Source organism: Monodon monoceros, unplaced genomic scaffold (assembly GCF_005190385.1).
Source record: "Monodon monoceros isolate NGI ecotype Baffin Bay Population unplaced genomic scaffold, NGI_Narwhal_1 Super_Scaffold_21, whole genome shotgun sequence".
Classification (NCBI taxonomy): domain Eukaryota; kingdom Metazoa; phylum Chordata; class Mammalia; order Artiodactyla; family Monodontidae; genus Monodon; species Monodon monoceros.
Window position 1 is genome coordinate 62,717,687 of NW_021703778.1, and position 18,360 is coordinate 62,736,046.

The 18,360-nt window shown below is 45.8% G+C and overlaps 1 protein-coding gene across 2 annotated transcripts in view; it reads left to right on the forward strand.

Annotated features, from left to right (window-relative positions):
- The first annotated feature begins 4,294 nt into the window (after positions 1 to 4,294).
- FAM81A (family with sequence similarity 81 member A) overlaps positions 4,295 to 18,360 on the forward strand; it is a 76,206-nt gene continuing 62,140 nt past the window's right edge. Inside the window, exon 1 of one of the 2 annotated variants that reach the window (XM_029239105.1) lies at positions 4,295 to 4,404. The gene's annotated coding sequence lies outside the window, so the exon portion shown is untranslated. The remainder of the gene's footprint in view (positions 4,405 to 18,360) is intronic. The other variant, XM_029239104.1, reaches the window with a different exon arrangement.

Genomic DNA, 18,360 nt, shown 5'->3' on the forward strand with positions numbered 1-18,360 from the left:
GCGTATAAATGCTTACTGTTAAATCTGACCCAGTAAACTCGGCTTGTGTGTTTAGGGATTATACAGAAGAAATCGTCCTTTTCCTTTTCTTTTTCTTATGTTGTTGTTAAATACTTCATGCACAAGGGAAATAATCATATCCCAAAGAGAGAGTGAGCGATTGGCTTGTTTAGCTTTTGTTGTTGTTCTTCCCTGTTATCCGCTTAATAGAACTTTGTGTGGTGGGAAAGATTTTTCAAACACACACACATACACACAGTATATATGGGGCGCGATGCACAGGTGGGAGCTGGCGGGGCAGAGAGGAGGAGACGCGGGTCTGCAACAGCAGCTTCTACTACCAGCCCTTGGGGCACTCACCCCTGTGCTCAAGCAATCACTGTCAATGACAAAGTGACTATTGAAGTTATAACTGTATTAAATTAATGCTAATAATTTGGATATTTTATTTTATTTCTGGCTGCTCGGGTAACATTAGCCCTTAACCCAGCATATATGGTTTTTTCCTTTTTTTTTTCTTTCTGGGTACAGCTGTAAAATATTTGGATATAGGAAATGTGTTCTTCTTGCAGCCTTGATATTCAGGGCGGATTGTAAAGTATACATTTTTGTGAGATCTCAAAGATTAAGATTATTTTGATAACATTATTTACAGATTTAAAAGATGTGGTTATCACAAGTCTGTTGAGGGGGAAACCTACTGCGTGAAATAACTAACTTGGAATAAATATTTTGCATCAGTTTGAAAAAAAAATCAATGTGCAATGGAATTTTCTACAGTGCTCCCTCACCTTGCCAATGAAATGGGTTTTGGATGAATCCGTTTAATGATTAGGTTATTCTAGAACTTCTGGCCATAAACTCTTTGGATAGATCCTCCTTTATTCCAGATTTCACCCTCTAGTGAGTAGTATTATGTTAAGGCTCAGTTGTTTGCTGTTTCAACACAACTCAGGCTGCCTTCACCCTGCTATGTACACCAGCAATTACCTAAGTTAAGACATAGATAACACCTCCTAAGTTAACACTACTACACTACTAGGAAGAGCCTTCCAATATTTTGTGCTTCCCTGCTGGTTGCGCCCTAACTATAATTACTTTAAAAAAAACCTTGTGAGATGGATAGATACCAACAAATCCATAAGCAAAACATAATATTTGAATTAGCTAACACATGAAGGGAAGTTATTAGCAAAAACAGATAAGTCAATTACAGTTTACTCAAAACATGTGAAAAATCCATTATTTTTACATATAAAAGAGGAAAACAAGGGATTTCCTTAATTCTAAGATGTTACTATTATCAACAAAGAAAACCACCAAAGAAAAGTCATAAAGAATAACACATATTTTATTAACTGATTATTAAGAGAATAATGTCCCACGGTCTGAACCCCACCTTTGTTCAATGTAAGATTTCTCTTATTTGATGAAAGATTTTTTAAAAGGAAATGGATATGGTGATGATGAAATTAGGGGCAGAATTTAGATTGAGTTAGTCAGTGCAAAATGATGTATTGTGCTCTCTGGTTCTTCATGACTCCAACAGCACATATAAATGCAAAGCATATTTTCTCCTATCTTGAAAATGTTCGCTTAGCACTAAAAACCTCTCTGTTGACCTTATTTCTCACCTTCCCTGCACTACCAAACTTCTCTAAAGAGTGACCCACACCTCCTCCTGCATTTCTCTGGCAGCCAGTCTTTTCTTAACCCACAGCAGTCCAGTAACTCAAAAATACCCATGAAAGGACTTCCCTGGTGGCGCAGTGGTTGAGAGTCCGCCTGCCAATGCAGGGGACACGGGTTCGTGCCCCGGTCCGGGAAGATCCCACATGCCGCGGAACGTCTGGGCCCGTGAGCCATGGCCGCTGAGCCTGCGCGTCCGGAGCCTGTGCTCCGCAACGGGAGAGGCCACAACAGTGAGAGGCCCACGTACCGCAAAAAAAAAAAAAAAAAAAAATCAATTTCCTGTAATGAGTCACAATCAAACAATTCTGGAAAAACAGATAGTTCTTTGAAATTTATCCTACAGAAATAGTTTGAGTTGGAAAAAAATTAAGGTAGGCTTAAATCATTGTGCACTGTGTCTCCTCAGGATTCAAAACATGTCACCTGAACAGGGGGGAAGACAAGGTCAGAAGTGGGAAGTCGTGGCTCTACTATACTATGAAACTTCAGGATTCCTACTGAGGAATTCAGAGTTTGCAAGAGCTACAATTATTTGTCTTCTTACTAATGAATCTTTTAAATTTTTGGATTCTGTTTATGCTAATTGATATGATTTTTTAAAAGGAAATTAAAGTCAGCCAGAATAAAATGGTGTGTGTAGGTAGCAAGGGCCCTCATTTACCAGGTCCTCTTCTTCTCTACCCTTGAGAGTGATGGAGTCTTGTGGCAATTACAGCATAAAGTTATGCTTTGAAGGCCAGCAGAAGTACAGGAGGGAGTTCCCTCTGTTTTGCAGATGCTCTACTCTGAGGATTATAAGGATTGCTGCCATTCTCCTAGGAAGCCAGGAATGGGTGCCCTGCAGCTCTGAATCAAGGGGGAGTGGCAGAATGGAGCTGGGACCAGGGGAGAGAGTGGAATAGTAAGGGCGGGGGGTGGAAGAAATGAGGCAGAGGGGACTTTCATGTGCCCATCTGTGATGTACACCTTACACTCTGGAAGGCAACCCAATGGGGACAGGCAAGGGACATTTTGAACCTTTCTTGGGACTCTTGATGGTGGGCTCTGGGTTTGAATGAGTACTTTCCCGTAAGACCTGCATGTCTTTCCAGACATAGCAGAGAGTTATGTATGTTTCAAATATATTTTCAGTGGGAGAAAGTTAGTGGGAAACTGAGTGATACTGTTATCAGGATGACGTAGGATTCAATTCCATATACATTTACTGAGTGCGTACCATGTGCCAGGCAGTGGGAATCAAAGGGAAAAAAGGAAAGAATAATCACTGAGCTAAAGGGATGCTCCTAGGTCAGATCTCCACACCATAGTTCTCAAGCTCATGCACTCTCCTTATCACAGTGTCAGTTTCATGCTGTCTGTGGTTATTTGATTGATGTGTTTCCGGCTGTAAGCTCTATGAGAGCAGAGATTCCTGTCTCTTTTTCTTTTTCACCATTGTGTATGCACAGTTCCTAGAGTTTGACAAGCATCCAATAAGCATTGTTCACTGAATGTTATGGAAGCATTAGCCCTTTGTGGGGATAGTATCCCGTTTTATAGGTATGGAAACAGAATATCTAAGACCACATAGAAGTAACTGCTGGAGAGAGGACTCCGGAACAATTCAGCCTGACTCCACAGCCCAGGGTCTTTCTACCAAATTCCCCCTTTCCCTGGGTCGGAGAGGCTGTGGCTGGTGGAGGAGACGGATAGGAACACCCTTCCTGGGTAAATACTAGCGACAGGAAAGAGGTATGAATCGGAGGTGGGCGTAGGTGGGGGTCCCCAACTCTGCTTAAATCCCGTCCACAGAGAGGAAGCAAATTTCTGAGTGGATCGGCGTGTGCATCCTGCTCAGAATGCACATTGAGAGGAAGGTGCAAAGAGTTAGGACGCCCTAGGAGGCGGGCGAGGCAGAAGGGAGGAGGAAGGGATGTGAAGAAGAGGGGTGGTAGCAGTTCTTTCTTGCGTCGTGCCTGCTGCCATGAGACCGGATCCTTGGTCCCAGTGGCCGGTGTCAAGGTGATTCATTAGATGACACTTGGCCGCCTCGAGGGTTAGTTAGTTCCTCTGCACAGGTGGGGCGTCAACGCGCAAGCTGTTTCCCAGACGGTGGCCTCATAAAATAACTTCTCCTCGATTTGGAAGGGGATGGGGGTAGATAATAACGCTTTCTGTGGGAAAGAGGTCTGGTAAATAACGGATGTTAGGGCTCTGAAGAGAATTACAGGACAGGCACCATGGCTATTATCTTAATCAGGCACCATTTCAACACCCCTCTCTTCAAGTCAACCAGCCCTACAAGAGGACTTATTTTCCAATAAGCGAAATCCCCGCCCGCCGACTCCGAGCGGCTGGGCTGCGAGCTGGGTGGGAAACTGCAGCGGGAGGAGAGGCTATTTTGGGCGTGGGAAAGCGGAGGGAGGAGGGGCGGCGCCGCGGGGCTGGGCGCGGGCGCGGGGAAAGCCTCCAGCTCGGGCTGCCACGGCAACCGCGTCCAGGCAACGCGCCCGGAAGCCGCTCGGGCGGCGCGCGGCTGCTCGCGCCCCCCGGGAGCCGCGAACCCAGCCGGGCCGCGCGCCGGGCCAGGCGGCAGGCGCGCGCTGATTGGACGGTGCTCCCCGCGGCGCGGGCCCGCAGCCGGGCGCCTAGCACAGCCAGCGCCAGCAGCCGCCGCACCCAGCCGCGCCGGCGAGGACATGGGCAGCCGCGGCGCGCCCGCCCCCCGCGCCGGTGAGTGCCGCGCCCCGGGCCCCCGCCCTGCCATCTCCCGTCGCCCGAGGCGGGAGCTCCCCGGGCCAGCCGGTGACCTTGGGGCGGCCGCCGGGGGGCCGGGCTCGAGGGAGAGAGAGCTGATGCTCATGTGACCTGCTGCCGGCCGGAGGGTTTAACTGCATGCTGACGCGAAGGGATGAAGTTGGGCACCGAGCGCGACTGGCGTTGCATTTTTGCGGGGGCCGGGGGAGGTTGCATGCTAGCAAGCCAGCAGAAGCCCCGAGGGACTGTTTGGGGGAGCTGGGGTGGAGCACGGATTGCCAGGAGGCAGTGCCAAGTCAGCCGTCCCGTTACTCAGAGCAGAGTGACCTTGGGCGGGTTCACCTCTCTGCCCCCTCCCCACCCCTTTCTCATCTTTAAAAGGAGGGGCTCGGGTTCTTTGAAGTTCCAGGGTGCTGTTGTGCCGTCTTACGGTGAGCTGAGAAGGGGCCCCCAAGTACTGCAGGTACAGGACATACGAGGCTTAGCCTTGTTTCTTCTACCAGGGGTTTCCATTAATTGGCTCTCAAAGTGGTAAGATATGTTACCGTTTTGTGAAAGATTATGGAGAGAAAGCATGTGAGAGAGTGGATTCTCCTGATGCCCAGGTTAAAGCCTCTTGAGTGCTCTAAAGTCATGCCCAAAATCAGGGTTCAGACTCCTGAGTTCTTCCCTGTAGTTAATCTAATAGGAAACTTTGTATTTGAACAGGTAGAATCAAAACCCAATAGTGGCAGAGGCAGCAGCAAATGAAGTGAGTCATTTCTTCAATATGCACGAGGTTGTGTGTGTGCGCGCGCGTGCGTGTGTGCCTGGCTGCGCTCACGCCCTCATCTTAAAGTCTGTGTATGTCAGTGTTAGAAATTATTTCATAGGAGTAAGCAGATTTGAACCTACAGAAGTGCAGCTGTCTCAGAAGCAGGGGCGAACACTTGCAGCTTGCTCTTTAAATGAGTTGGGTTTGTGAAAGTAAATATGTTCTTTACTGAGAAACATCCCGAGCTTTACCCACTGGGGGATGTGGGGGGCGGGTGAGGGTAGCTGTGCTCCTGAGACTCAGTCATCTGTGTCACCTCTTCTGTTCTTAACATTGGCTGGGGCCCCTTTCTGTATTCTCAGTTCATAAATTCCCCTCTTCCTGGGAGAGCGAAGGGAGGGAATGCCCTGTCCCTCTCACAGGTTTGGGGTTGCCCCATCTGTCTTTCTGCTCCAAAGCAAACCTTGATATTCCTTCCAGTCTGATTTCATCTGTATAAAAATGTGTGTTGGGAAGACAGATTTTTCAATGTTAATGAATAAGCTTCTGCAAGCTTGTTTACCCGAAGGTTTAATAATCTGTAATGGTTTACATATTAGAAATCTGATAGCGTTCAGATAGAAAAATCCTTACTGCCCAAGAATCCGGCCACTAAGCCCTACAGACCCTTTAATGAATCACACCTCATTACACTTGGATCCCTTAATAACAAACTGTTCAGCCTCCTGTCCTGCAGGCTGCTAACCTGTGTGTCTCCAACCTGCCTTGCAGTCTCTTGTTTCTTACATCCTGCAGCCACATGCCTTTGTTTTCATTTTGCTGTAGCTGAGTCCATCACCTGTCCGTCCCCTAGCTCCAGAGCCTGAGTGAACAACTTCCCTCAGAACAGCCCTCTCCCATCTCAACCGGTGCAGGGACTGGGCTTCCCCTTGCTTCTCAGTGCTGCTTCCAGACCATTAACCCATCCCTAACAGAGGCTTTTTGCAACATGTCATGCTGTCTGCTTGTGCCCTATACCCTCCTTATCTTCTGAATCAGCGCTTGCCAAACCTGGTGGCTCCTCAGAATCACCTGGAGCACTTTGAAAAACGCAGCTCTTTAGACTCTCCTAAACATACCACATTAGAATCATCAGGTGGGCAAGACCTAAACATTTTTATTTTAAAAACAAACCCAAAAAGAAGGAAACAGAAGGGGAGGGAAGATGGGGAGGGAGAAGAGAGTTCACCAGGTAATTCTGATGTATGCCCAGGTTTGGGAATCACTTCACTTGATGCTACAAAAAAATTAACAAACAAAGAAACAAACATGAACAACTAACTTGGTTCTGTTCTCTACCTTGTCTCTTGCTGGTGACTTTGGCATCACTGTTGAGGCTCTATTAATTCACTGATCTTGAATTTCATCAAGGTCCTCAACATCAACTTCTATGGCCTTGATTTCTACTTTACTTCAGCCACTCACTTCTTGAACTTGTTTAGTCATGGGAATTTTTTCCACCTTCAAGATCTGGAACTTGGATGTCAGTTTGCTTCGCCGATTCTTTCCACTTAACTGCACCAGACTAACCGTCACTGAAGACTCTGGTCCCGTAATCACTTACTGTTCCAATCCCTTTATGTCTCTGTTTATCTATTTGGAGTGTATACGTTCCAGCCATTTCGGTTTTGTCCAGAATCCCAGAATCCTTTGTCTTAACGTGTTGGACTTCTCATATTCCAGTCCTCAATCCAAAATCACCCTCATCGTCGGCTTTTCCTTCTCCCAGTCTGCCAAGTTATCACAAAGACCTTTGCACTGGTTCCACTGTAAACTTATGCTAGCTCTAATTTCACCTAGGTCTTACTTTTCTGTGAAAAAAAAAGCCATCTTTTATGAACTCCCAGCTGCATTCCATTAGAGGTTATGCCAGACTTTTCCATTCCTTAAACTTCCAGTCAGTTTCCTTTCTGGAGACAGCCTTTTTTCATTCATGAGATTAAGGATGTTTACATTGGAGTTTACTGCCTTCTGCTTTAATGATAGTTCCCACTGTACCCTCCTTACCACCCCAAGAATTCTTTTTTACCCATCTTTGTCCTTCTTTATTTCCTCCCTCTGAGGAAGGAAATGTCTATCAGTCCCTTACCCAAGATTAACTCACATGTGTTGCACACTTTGTCTGGACTTTTCCCCTTCCTCCTTGCCTCTTTTGGGAACTTGCTCCATTTGTTATTCCCTTTCTCTAATTTCTTTGGTCCCTCCTTACTCTGCCCCAGCCCTCACTCCACCCTATATTCAAATCATCTTCTCATAATAAAAGAAATTGTGCTAGAGTCCCAGCTCCATCCAAAAGAACTGTCTGCAGTGATGGAAATGTTTTGTATCTGTGCTGTCCAGCGTGGTGGTCACTAGCCGTATTGTCACTAGCCGTATTGTCACTAGTAGCCATATAGTCACCAGTAGTCAGATGTGACTGCTGAGCACGTGAAATGTGGCAAGTGTGACCGAGCAACTAAATTTCTGATTTTTGTAAAATTTCAATTAATTTAAATTCAATTGAAATAGTCACCTGGGGCTGACGGCTGCTGGATTGGGCAGCGCAGTTCTGCACCCTGCTCCTCTGTTGAACTGTCCTCAGGTTTCCCCGCCTCGGACTGCCCACTTACTCCTTCTGGCCTCAGCCCCACCTTTCTGTTGAAACTGCTGTCGCGTAGGGCTCCAGCAGAGGTGTCCAGGTTGCAGAGCTGAGGCCTGTACCCTGTCTCTCTGCTCCTTGGTCTCTGCCCCGCATCTGGTGCCAGCGGGCACCCTTTTCCCCAGCCTCTCTCTTTCCGCGTCTCCTTGTCACTGGCTCTTCGGGGGCAACTCAGACCTCACTTACCTCCTTTCTCTTCCTGACTTCTGAATGGGAGGTTCAGTGGGATCCTGTCCTGGGCCTTTTTCTTACCTGGCCTCCTCCCTTCTCCCAGCATCAACCCCATCTCAGGGCCAACATTAGTCGCTAATGGACAGTTACCTTGTGCCTCACGGGGCACCGTGGTTCTCTTGTTATCATGTCCTTCAATCCTCGCTCCACATCTGTGAGGCAGATAGCCTTATCGTTGCTGTTATGGAGTGAAGAAATTGAAGCAGAGAGAAATGAGAATAACTTAAGCAATTGTTACTACTGCTGGTTGTTAAGGAGCGAACTGAGAGAGCAGCCCTGGCAATCTGCCTTCGAGCTCTGCTTTTAACCAGGTTTTACTCAGCCCCCCCAGACGCCTTCAAACCTCCATTTCCAGCTTTCTGAATCCCATTCAGAATTTAATACCCAGAAGCCCAGCTCTTTTGTCTCTAAACAGCTCTTCATCCTAGCTTCCTTAATCTTTTTTCCCCTGTTAACTTTTTATTTTGAAATATTTCAGATTTACAGAAAAATTGCAAGAATCATTTAAATAATTTCTATATACTTTTCATCCAAATTCTATAAATAATAACTATTCACCACACTTGCTTTTTCTTTCTCACACATTCGCTTTCTTTTTCTACACACATACACAAGCATGCACACACACATACATGTGTTGTGATTTTTTTTGAACCTTCAGAGTAAGTTATGGACATGATGCCCCTTTACCTCCACCCTCAAATACTTTAGTGTATATTTCCTAAAAGATACAAGGGCATTTTCTTGCATAACAAACATCAAAATCAAAACATTGACATTGATTCTGTACTATTATCCAATCTACAAACCTTATTCAGGTGTCACCAAGAGTCCTAATAATGTTCTTTAGAGCGAAAGAAGGAAAAAAAATCTTAAAAAAAAAAAAAAGCCTCTTCCTGGTCCAGGATCCAGGTCCAGGGTCTTGTACTGTGCTAGTTGTCTTGCCTCATTAACTTCCTTTATTCCGGGCAGTTCCTCAGTCATTCTTTGTCTTTCATGACCTTGACACGTTGGAAGGGTGAGGCTGTTTATTTTGTAGAATACCCTTTAACTTGGGTTTGTCTGGAGTTTTCTCGGAGTAGGTCCAGGTTATCCATCATCAGAAAAGCATCCCACAGGGGAGAGAGACATCATGGCCCTCTCGGTACATCTGTCATGATTTTCGTGCTGTCATCATCCTCTCTGTGACCTGCTTTTGCTCTCTTGGGTTATTCTGACTTGTCTCCTCTTCACACTCCTACATCCAGTTGGCTGTTGAGTGTTGCAGTGCTCCCTGCGCAGCCTCCTTCAATTTGTCCCTTCCTTTCCATTCCTCCTGTCTCTCCTGTTGTGGATTCAAGGTCTCCGCGCATGGTTCTGGCAACTGTTTATCTTGGCTTACCAGCAGGAATCCGTGTGTGCGGTAATTTTCACTGGTCAGTACTTCCTCTGCTCTGTCCTCCCCTCCACCCTTTCTCGAGCCATCCTGCATTTACTTGACCCACCCCTTTGAACAGCACACTCGAATGGCTGCTTCTCAAATGCATTTCCTGCTGGCCCAGTTCAAACTGATCCTGCCCCTGTCTGGAGGCCGTGCGTGGCTTGTGCCACCACTTGGCACCTACCAGCCTCTTCACTCTTGCATGGTGGCTTGTCTGTTCCAGTTCCCTATTGAATCGAAGCTCCTGAGTGCAGGAGCTGTGTCTTATTCACCACTGCAGAGGCTCAGTGAATATTTGTTGACTGGACTAAATGACTTGATTAAAATCATTAAGCGAATGCGCAGGCTGACCTTAGAGTTATCGGCTAGCGTGCCGTACGTGGTGGTAGGTGTGAGGCCCGTGCTTTACTCTGAGGGTCAGGTAGGTGTTGGTTCAAAGTAGGGCCTGTTAGCAAAACGATACGTAATTCAGAAAGGTATTTCCATGTTGTAAGTGGAATAAATGATTCCCCCCCCCATGACATCTTAACTTTGTGTATATGTGTCAAGACAAAGAAAGGGCAGGTTGGATTTTTTTAAAAAAAGAAGAGAGAGAAACCTAACAGCATATTAAAAAATGGCCCATCTATTTCTTCACACCCCAAGTGAACAGCTGAATGTGTGAGGAGCAGTTTCTCAGGCTCACATCCTCCCTTCGAGCCCTCAGGCCACCTGTTCTCTCCTCTCCATTGTCACCCCGACTTCCTCTCTGCTCACGTCAGCACTGCCGCCCTTCCTCCATGCTCCCTACACTGTGTCTCCTCTTCCTCATTTCACTCTTTCTGCCTGTTCCTTTCTCTTAATAATAATTCTGTTTTCCTCCTTCTCCCTAGATTGATTCTTTTATTTCTTGACTTCTTGGATGTGGTTTCATGTCCCACAGGTTTTTAACCTAAAAGCAGGTGAAAAAAGGATAAAACAATGGCTTTGTACTACTCGGTGGGCTTTTTTTGATTCCCCGCCTCTCCCCGCCACTGAGGGTCAGTAGATCTTGGTATTGTAAAAACGTAGTCATCAGTGATAATAAAATGGTTTATGTGATTACCTTTCTGCTACAGCAAGAGAGTTACTGGGAACATGCTGATAAACATCAAAAGGGCTGAAGTTTTCAGTCTGCTAAGGCAAAATTGGTGCTTGAGGTCAGCAATCCGACCGCAGGGTGGTGAGTTGTTGAGGTTACTGGAACAGGAGTATTCCTCCTTGAGGTGTGCCTGCACTTGCTGGCTACGGTCAGCCTTTTTTCTCTCCTGAGAATGCTTTTGTGCCAATAACATCTCTGGACAAAGTAGCTGCAGAAGTGAAGGCAAGAGATTCTGCTGCTCATCTGAGTGGGGCTGAAATAACAAGCGTGTTTACGTGGGAGAGAATGAGGGGGGTTGCTTTTGCATTATGGAATTCTTAAAATTGTTTAACCGGGAAGATGTTATTCAGAAACCCCTGGTGCCTTCAGCTTGTTTTTTGTTTATTTCAGATTTCTTTTTTTTTCCCCCCGTTTTTAATTATCTCTAGAAGAGCTCAGGAGGCCTCCCCTGCCCTCTCTAAAATAGTTATAATATTAATGTGCTGAACTCAAGTCGTTACTCCAGATGAAAGAGTGTCTCACAGACTCCTGTGTTCGACGGGGAAGTCCAGGCCCCTCCCGCCATGTATGAGGAAAAGGGCAGAGACAGGAGGCTGGATCTTTCTTTCCAGCCCAAATCCTTAGCTTTTCGGCCAAAGACTGGTGTCGGGTATGAACCCAAAAGTCACGACTAGCATTGTGTCCGCGTGAGTATACAAAGTCATGCCTTCCCCTCCTCTGTACTATCCTGGATGCATCGGGGGTGTAGGTAGTTTGGGAGGGAGAGAGTTTACGCAGGCTTTTCATAATACTTTTTCTGTTCTAGCTGGTGCATTCGGCAGATTCCTTTTTTAACATTTGGTAATGTGTCTTCTCTAATGCTAGAAAGAAAAGTTGCCAAATATAGCTGTGGATCATAATAAAACACCCTAAAGGTAATACGAACACACTTCTAGTGTGGGTGCGGGCATGGGTGAGCGCCCGTGCTCACTGCAGGGCAGCCTGAAGCAGAGCTCACGGCTGGAAGGCACCTTGAGTCAGCAATTGATATGTCATTTGGGCAGAGCCAGTCAGTAATTAAAATGATGGGCCTTACCAAAGTAGAACAAGCAAATGAACCAATGTTTACGAGCATCTGTGAAGGGGCACTGCACCCCTCTCAGGGGGGTTACAGATCCACGTGGTGTGTAGTCCCTGCTGCCCGACCGCAGCTCAGCTGGGGAGACAGAACCCACGAAAAGTTCAAATTAACAATAGAAGATTTAAATAGCATTTCAAAATAGCTGTTATTAATAGATGGGAACAGAAACCAATCTGTTTTTGCAGGGATTCTCCTAAAAATGTTAGCATCGTTCCAAGCTGTGCAGAGTGGATTAGAGCAACATCGGTGGCCACTCCTTGAGTTCCAGGGGTCCCGATGATTTCAGTCCACTCGTGAATCCATCTGGACCTGTCGGAGGCCACGTGTATGTTGCAGATTTACAGGATCCCATCAGTTATGCAGCAGTCCCTGCCCTGACTGCAAGGCCACTGTAAATGATTTGAACATTTTGAAGTTCGTTTTCGTATGGGTCAGAAATACAGCCACCCTTCACCTTTCTGCCATCGACAGAATTCCCCTGGTGAATTCACTAATGTGGAGCGGAAAGGACACAGGTCTTGCAAGGTGGATTGAAGGCCATTTCCACAAAAATGATTGGAAATAACTGCCTTGGGACCCTGTTGGTGGCGGGGTGGGGGAAGGACTCACTCTCCGTGGAGCCGAAGCTGTTTGGAATGCTGTGCTGGTGGCTCCCACTGATGGCAGCCCCGAGCCTGATATAAGGGCAATCCAGGGCTCCACGGGGGCTTTAACACGGGTCCTGGGCTCAAGCCTCATTATGTACCCACAGGGAATGGGTACAAATTAGCCAACTGGGAGTTGCTCAGTCGATACAGAGTTTCAGTTTTGGAAGGTGAAGAAGTTCTGGAGATCTGTTGTACCACAATGTGCATGTAGTTAATACTATACTCTAAACTTTAAAATGTTTAAGGTGGTCCATTTTATGTTATATGTTTTTAACCATGGTAAAACAAAACTTAACAGCAAACTTACTTTAAACTGAGCCATTGACTCTTTTACACCCAGAATCAGTCGTGTCTCTTTGGTTTTGATAGCTAGAAATGGGCGATTTCTGCATTTTCTCTTTGTTTATGTGTCTTTTCTCATTGGTTCCTTCTTTTATGCAAGAAGTTTTCACTTAAATTTTTGTCTTGAAAATAGCGTACTCATTGAAGTATTTTGAAAAGAAGGAAAAGTAGAATAGAAGTGTACCCAGGGCCATTGTTTTGATTTATTTCCACTGTTTAAAAAAATATTATTATAATAGTACTTCTAGCACAGGAACCCCTGCCACACTGTCTCCAGGATGGCTGAGGGATTTCTGGGTTGCTGGGGTAATGTGCTATTGAAAAAATATGTATATCAGACTGTGTCAGGTAAGCTTCATTTGCCGTTGACCTAATGCGTCCAGAGAGGGACGTTTCGTTGTGAAGATGCCCAACGTCGTAGAGGCTGTGTGAGGCCTTACAACATTCCTTCCTTTGGAGACTTACCCAAGATTTCCCTCAGATCCACCTCATAACCATAATGCCATCTACATCCCAAAGTATGCTATCCCAATATATTTCTAGTAAGTGATCTCGGAGGGACAGCAGTGAGCGGTCCTGAGGAGAGATCTTAGTTCCCTGCCCAGCAATTGAACCTGGGTAGCCTGTATGAAAACCAGGAATCCTAGGTGCGAGTCCACCAGGGGCTAGGGGCTAGGGGCTAGGGGCTAGAAGCAAATTGGCCCTAGCTCTTTACCCCGTTTGAAAGCAAGAATGTTTCAAGGAGGCAAAAATTGTAAAAACAGGGTTTCCCTGGTGGCGCAGTGGTTAAGAGTACGCCTGCCGATGCAGGGGACACGGGTTCATGCCCCGGTCCGGGAAGATCCCACGTGCCGCGGAGCGCCTGGGCCCGTGAGCCATGGCCGCTGAGCCTGCGCGTCCGGAGCCTGTGCGCCACAGCTGGAGAGGCCACAACAGTGAGAGGCCCGCGTACCGCAAAAACAACAACAACAAAAAAAAACTGTAAAAACAGGTACAAAGTGTATTATTAAAGACACAGCACAACGTATGGGAGAGCACACAGAGAAGCAGTTTGTTTATTTAAGACAGAAGCAAGGCAGAAATACACACCTGGAGGGGAGTGTGGGAGTCCCGGATGAGAAGTGCAGTGAAGAGGGGATTTAAATCACTTACAGGGGACAGCCCTTCCGGTCTTTGTTTACATTTGGCCAATTATCTCGTTTCTTTTTTCACACCTGACTGGGCGTAGGACCCTCCCCAAGATGTGTGCGCAACTTTTTGCTAAGATGGATCCCTCCGCAGAGGCCTGTGGGTGCATTCCACACTTACGATGGGGTGACACCCCCTCCCTTTTTGACCCCCAAGGCGCCTTCCTGCGCATGTGCAGACAGGGAAGTTTTCCTTGACCTCAGGAGTGGGCACCTTATCTCTTTACTTTAGCAGAACTCAGCTTCTGCCACTAGCTTTGTCCTTGGAGTGTCTGGGTGAGAACAAAGCTTCAGTTTTACTCCACTTGACAGACACCAGCTGTCTGGCTCAGGGGCCCATCTATCTCCTGCCTCCTAAAGATGGCTCATCCCTTCTCCAAAATTCCGGCCAGATATAGGGAGAGGGGAACTGCCTCTTAAGAAGGAGACAGGGTGTGCTTATTTATGCTGTTTCATTTTCTTTGTACATAATTAGGAGGCACTCCCCCAGTCTGAGCCCCGTTATTAATTTATGGAAAGTTCCTGCTATTACCAGTGGTCCTTCTTTGACCTTCTTATCAGTGCTTTGGCTTTTGAATTAGTCATCCCTGGCCTCAGTTGCACAGCCCTCTGGCTCCTCTTAGTACTGAAAACACATCATTTACGCAGATACCGGCTCTTCACACTATAGAACAATCTTAGCGATTTGACGCAGGGGTGGGGTAGGGAAGTAGCACTGAAGGTGGCCAAAAGTCAAGGGAGCATGCGTTCCTGCAGAGAGGGGCCCCTGGTGGTCAGATGGGAGAAGGGTGAAGGCAGGTGAGGGTGGCCTATGCACACAGAGGGGCTTGTCCTTGATAACTCATCCATCTCTGCTGGCCCAGGGTCGGGCAAGCTCCCCACCTTGGAGAGGAAGATGGCAGGGGTAGAACTTAAAAATTTGAAGGGTCCTCTAAGCTCATAAAATGTTTGAACCACCTAAATTGTGCCATAGGGCAAAGCTCTGTTCCCAGGCCCTGGTTATGGTTCTATATAGCACTGAAAATCCAGTTTCAAATCTTGTTCTTAAAAAAAAAAAAAAAAAGTAACATTATAGCTAGTAAATATTTTCTGTGTTACTTCATACTCTTTGTAACCATTATTTTAAAGAGCTATTGGTATCCTTTTGAGTGGATGTTCCATGTTTTAATTAACTATTTTGTTGTTGGACATTTAACCAATAACCATTTATAGAAAATGTTGACATCTAGATAAGATCACATATTCAGTATGGAAAAAGGCGTGAAGGGTAGAGATTTGATGGAGATTAGTTACTGTTTCCCTGTAATTCTAATTTGGTGGTCCCCAGAATGTACAGGGCAAGATTGAGTTCTGTGCATGTCCTGAGGGACTAACAGTTTGACTCGCTTCAAGCTCATGGTCTTTGCAGATTTGGGGTTTTTCTTTTTGCGGTACGTGGGCCTCTCACTGCTGTGGCCTCTCCCATTGCGGAGCACGGGCTCCGGACGCACAGGCTCAGTGGCCATGGCTCACAGGCCCAGCCGCTCCGAGGCATGTGGGATCTTCCCGGACCAGGGCGCGAACCTTTGTTTCCTGCATCCGCAGGCGGACTCTCAACCACTGCGCCACCAGGGAAGCCCAGATCTGGGTTTTTTTAAGTGAGGGCAGGAAGAAGTAATTTTCTTTCTTTTTTGATGATATAATGAAAAATAAATGGAAGAAGTTAAACAGTATGCATTTAGTTGAAGCCCCCTGTAGTCCTCTGTCTCCCACTCAGAGATGAATATGACGTTGATTTGGTGTTTGTCATTTCTACATTCGTCTTTAGATGTTATAGATTTGGCATATTTTAAACTTTTATGAAAATGTCATCATAGTGTCCATACCCTTCTTCAGCTTGCTTTTTTACTTAATGTATTTGTGAGAGTCGTTCGTGTTGGGACTTGTAATTCTAATCCAGTTGTTTCCACAACTGTTTGTTCTTTCACTGTATGAATATATCACAGTTTATCCATCCATTTGCCTGATGATGGGTGTTCAGTACCCCCTCTCTGCCCACTTTTTTGCTCTTAGAAAACAGTGCTGCCTTAAGTACTCTTCTAAAGGTCTCCTGTGGACCTGTGTGAGAAGCTTTTTGGGTATTTCTTAGCAGTGGAATTATTGGGTCATGAGGTTCGTGCATCTTCAGCCTTACTAGATATTGAAGATTACTTTCCAAAGTGGTGGTACTTCACATTCCCACCTGGTGTTCCCATTGTCCCACATGTGCTCCTGTCTATACTCAGTCTGCCAATCTGATGGGATAAATTGGTATCTCTTGCAGCAAATTAGATTTATTTTATAATTTTCTTCCACTGGCCAGAACAGAGCCAGTGTTAGGAAAGAAACTGTTAAAGTTCCTATTCTTTCTATACTATCCTTTTTAAAAATTTTTTTATTTTTAAATTTTATTTATTTTTGGCTGCGTTGGGCCTTCGTTGCTGCGTGCGGGCTTTCTCTAGTTGCGGTGAGCAGGGGCTACTCTTCATTGCATTATGCGGGCTTCTCATTGTGGTGGCTTCTCTTGTTGCGGAGCACGGGCTCTAGGCGTGCGGGCTTCAGTACTTGTGGCACGCAGGCTCAGTAGTTGTGGCTTGCGGGCTGTAGAGAGCAGGCTCAGTAGTTGTGGCGCACAGGCTTCGTTGCTCTGTGGCATGTGGGATCTTCCCAGACGAGGGCTCGAACCCATGTCCCCTGCATTAGTAGGCAGAATCTTAACCCCTGTGCCACCAGGGAAGTCCTTCTACAATATCCTTTTGAGATTTTTCTAACGCAACCATTTAGATATCTATTAAGTGACTTAAAAGTTAGATTATGAAAGAAATATTCTCTTCCCAGTAATCAGAAGTATACCCTGTATAATTTGGTGTCAGAGTCCCAGCTGACTGCACCTACCGACAGGGTCCAGGTGACTGCCCCTTGGCTGGCCTCTGCTGTATTCTGTTGGTTAGGAGCAAGTCCCAGGTCCCACCACACTCAGGGAAGCGGTTTACCCAGGTATGAATTCCCGGAGGTTAGGAGCATGGGGGCCACCTCTGCAGGAATCTGGCCTTCACAATAGGTCCCATGTTTCAGTGTCATGGTTTAAATACTCAGCACTGTTAGGGCAGTCAGAGACGTTCAGATTTCAGAAGACTGACTTACCCAAGTCCAGTTCTCATCAGAGGTGTCACGTCAGAATACTAATTCATGATGAGAAGAGAAACTGGCAGGTAGCCTGGGGCTCGAGTTTGCTGATTCCTGTGTTTTCTCCTTTTGTGCACATCCACATGGGAAGCTAAATGATGTGCTTGGTGAGTGCGGGCTCAGGCAAGAGGAGTGACAGGATCATCTGAGTGGCCAGTGTCATTGAGCCCTGACAGCTTCATGCATCCCTCTCCATAATAGTGTTCTTCCTGCTACCCCAGTTTCTTAGGTTCTTGGAAACACTGATCAACTTTGCCTCTCCATACTCTGCTTTTACTAGACATGCTGTGTGTCCCATCTCCCTTTCTGGTTGCCCATTAAGTCTCTAGTTGGAATATAATTCAATTGATTAAATTCAGCATTTTGAAATGACTTCATTGTAGTCATCTCTCCTTGAGATTCATTCATCCAGCAAACACTTATTGATCAGCTATGTGCCAGGTGCTTGGGACTGAGCTGTGGACAGTACAACTCCTGGAGCTCACAGTATAGAGCCAAAGACTGACAGTGAGCCAGTGAGCACAGGTGTGATGACTGTTTGCCTTGTTACCGCTGGGAGTATTGGCAGTATCTTGGGTTGTTCTTACAGATCTGCTGATTTCATCCCTCCTTGATTCTTTAGGTTTCATTGTCAGTGTCTCACCTTAACTTCAGTTTTGAAAGTAGCTTGCAATCTGCCCCACTGACTTTTTATACTACCTGTGTCATTTTGTAGAACAAAGGAAAGAAAAGGAAAACAAGACACCAAAAAGTTGAACTAAACCCGGACTATAAATAGTATTTCAGTGTAGATATCCATCAGTCAGGGGCTGCCTAACGAGTATGATAAGTCCATTTAATGGAATATTATGCAGGCATTAAAAATTGTGATATGTATCTTTACATATTGACAGAAAGATGTTCAGGATATAGTGTTATTTAGGAAATGCAGGGTACACATAGTATAGAGTAGGATTTCACTTTTTTTCATAAAGGAAAATTATATGTATCCTGAAGAGAGATCTTAAAACAAGGTAAATTGACGTAAATATCAACACTCTGAGTGGTGATTTTCAATTTATTCTTCATACCTTTATGCACAGCCTAAATTTTTAAATTATATTACTTTATTAATCACAAAAAGCATTTTTCAGTTTAAGGAAAGGTGTTTTTTAAAATGTTCCAAATTTCTTCATACAAAGTATGTGTGTGTGTGTGTGTGTGTGTGTGTGTGTGTGTGTGTGTGTGTGT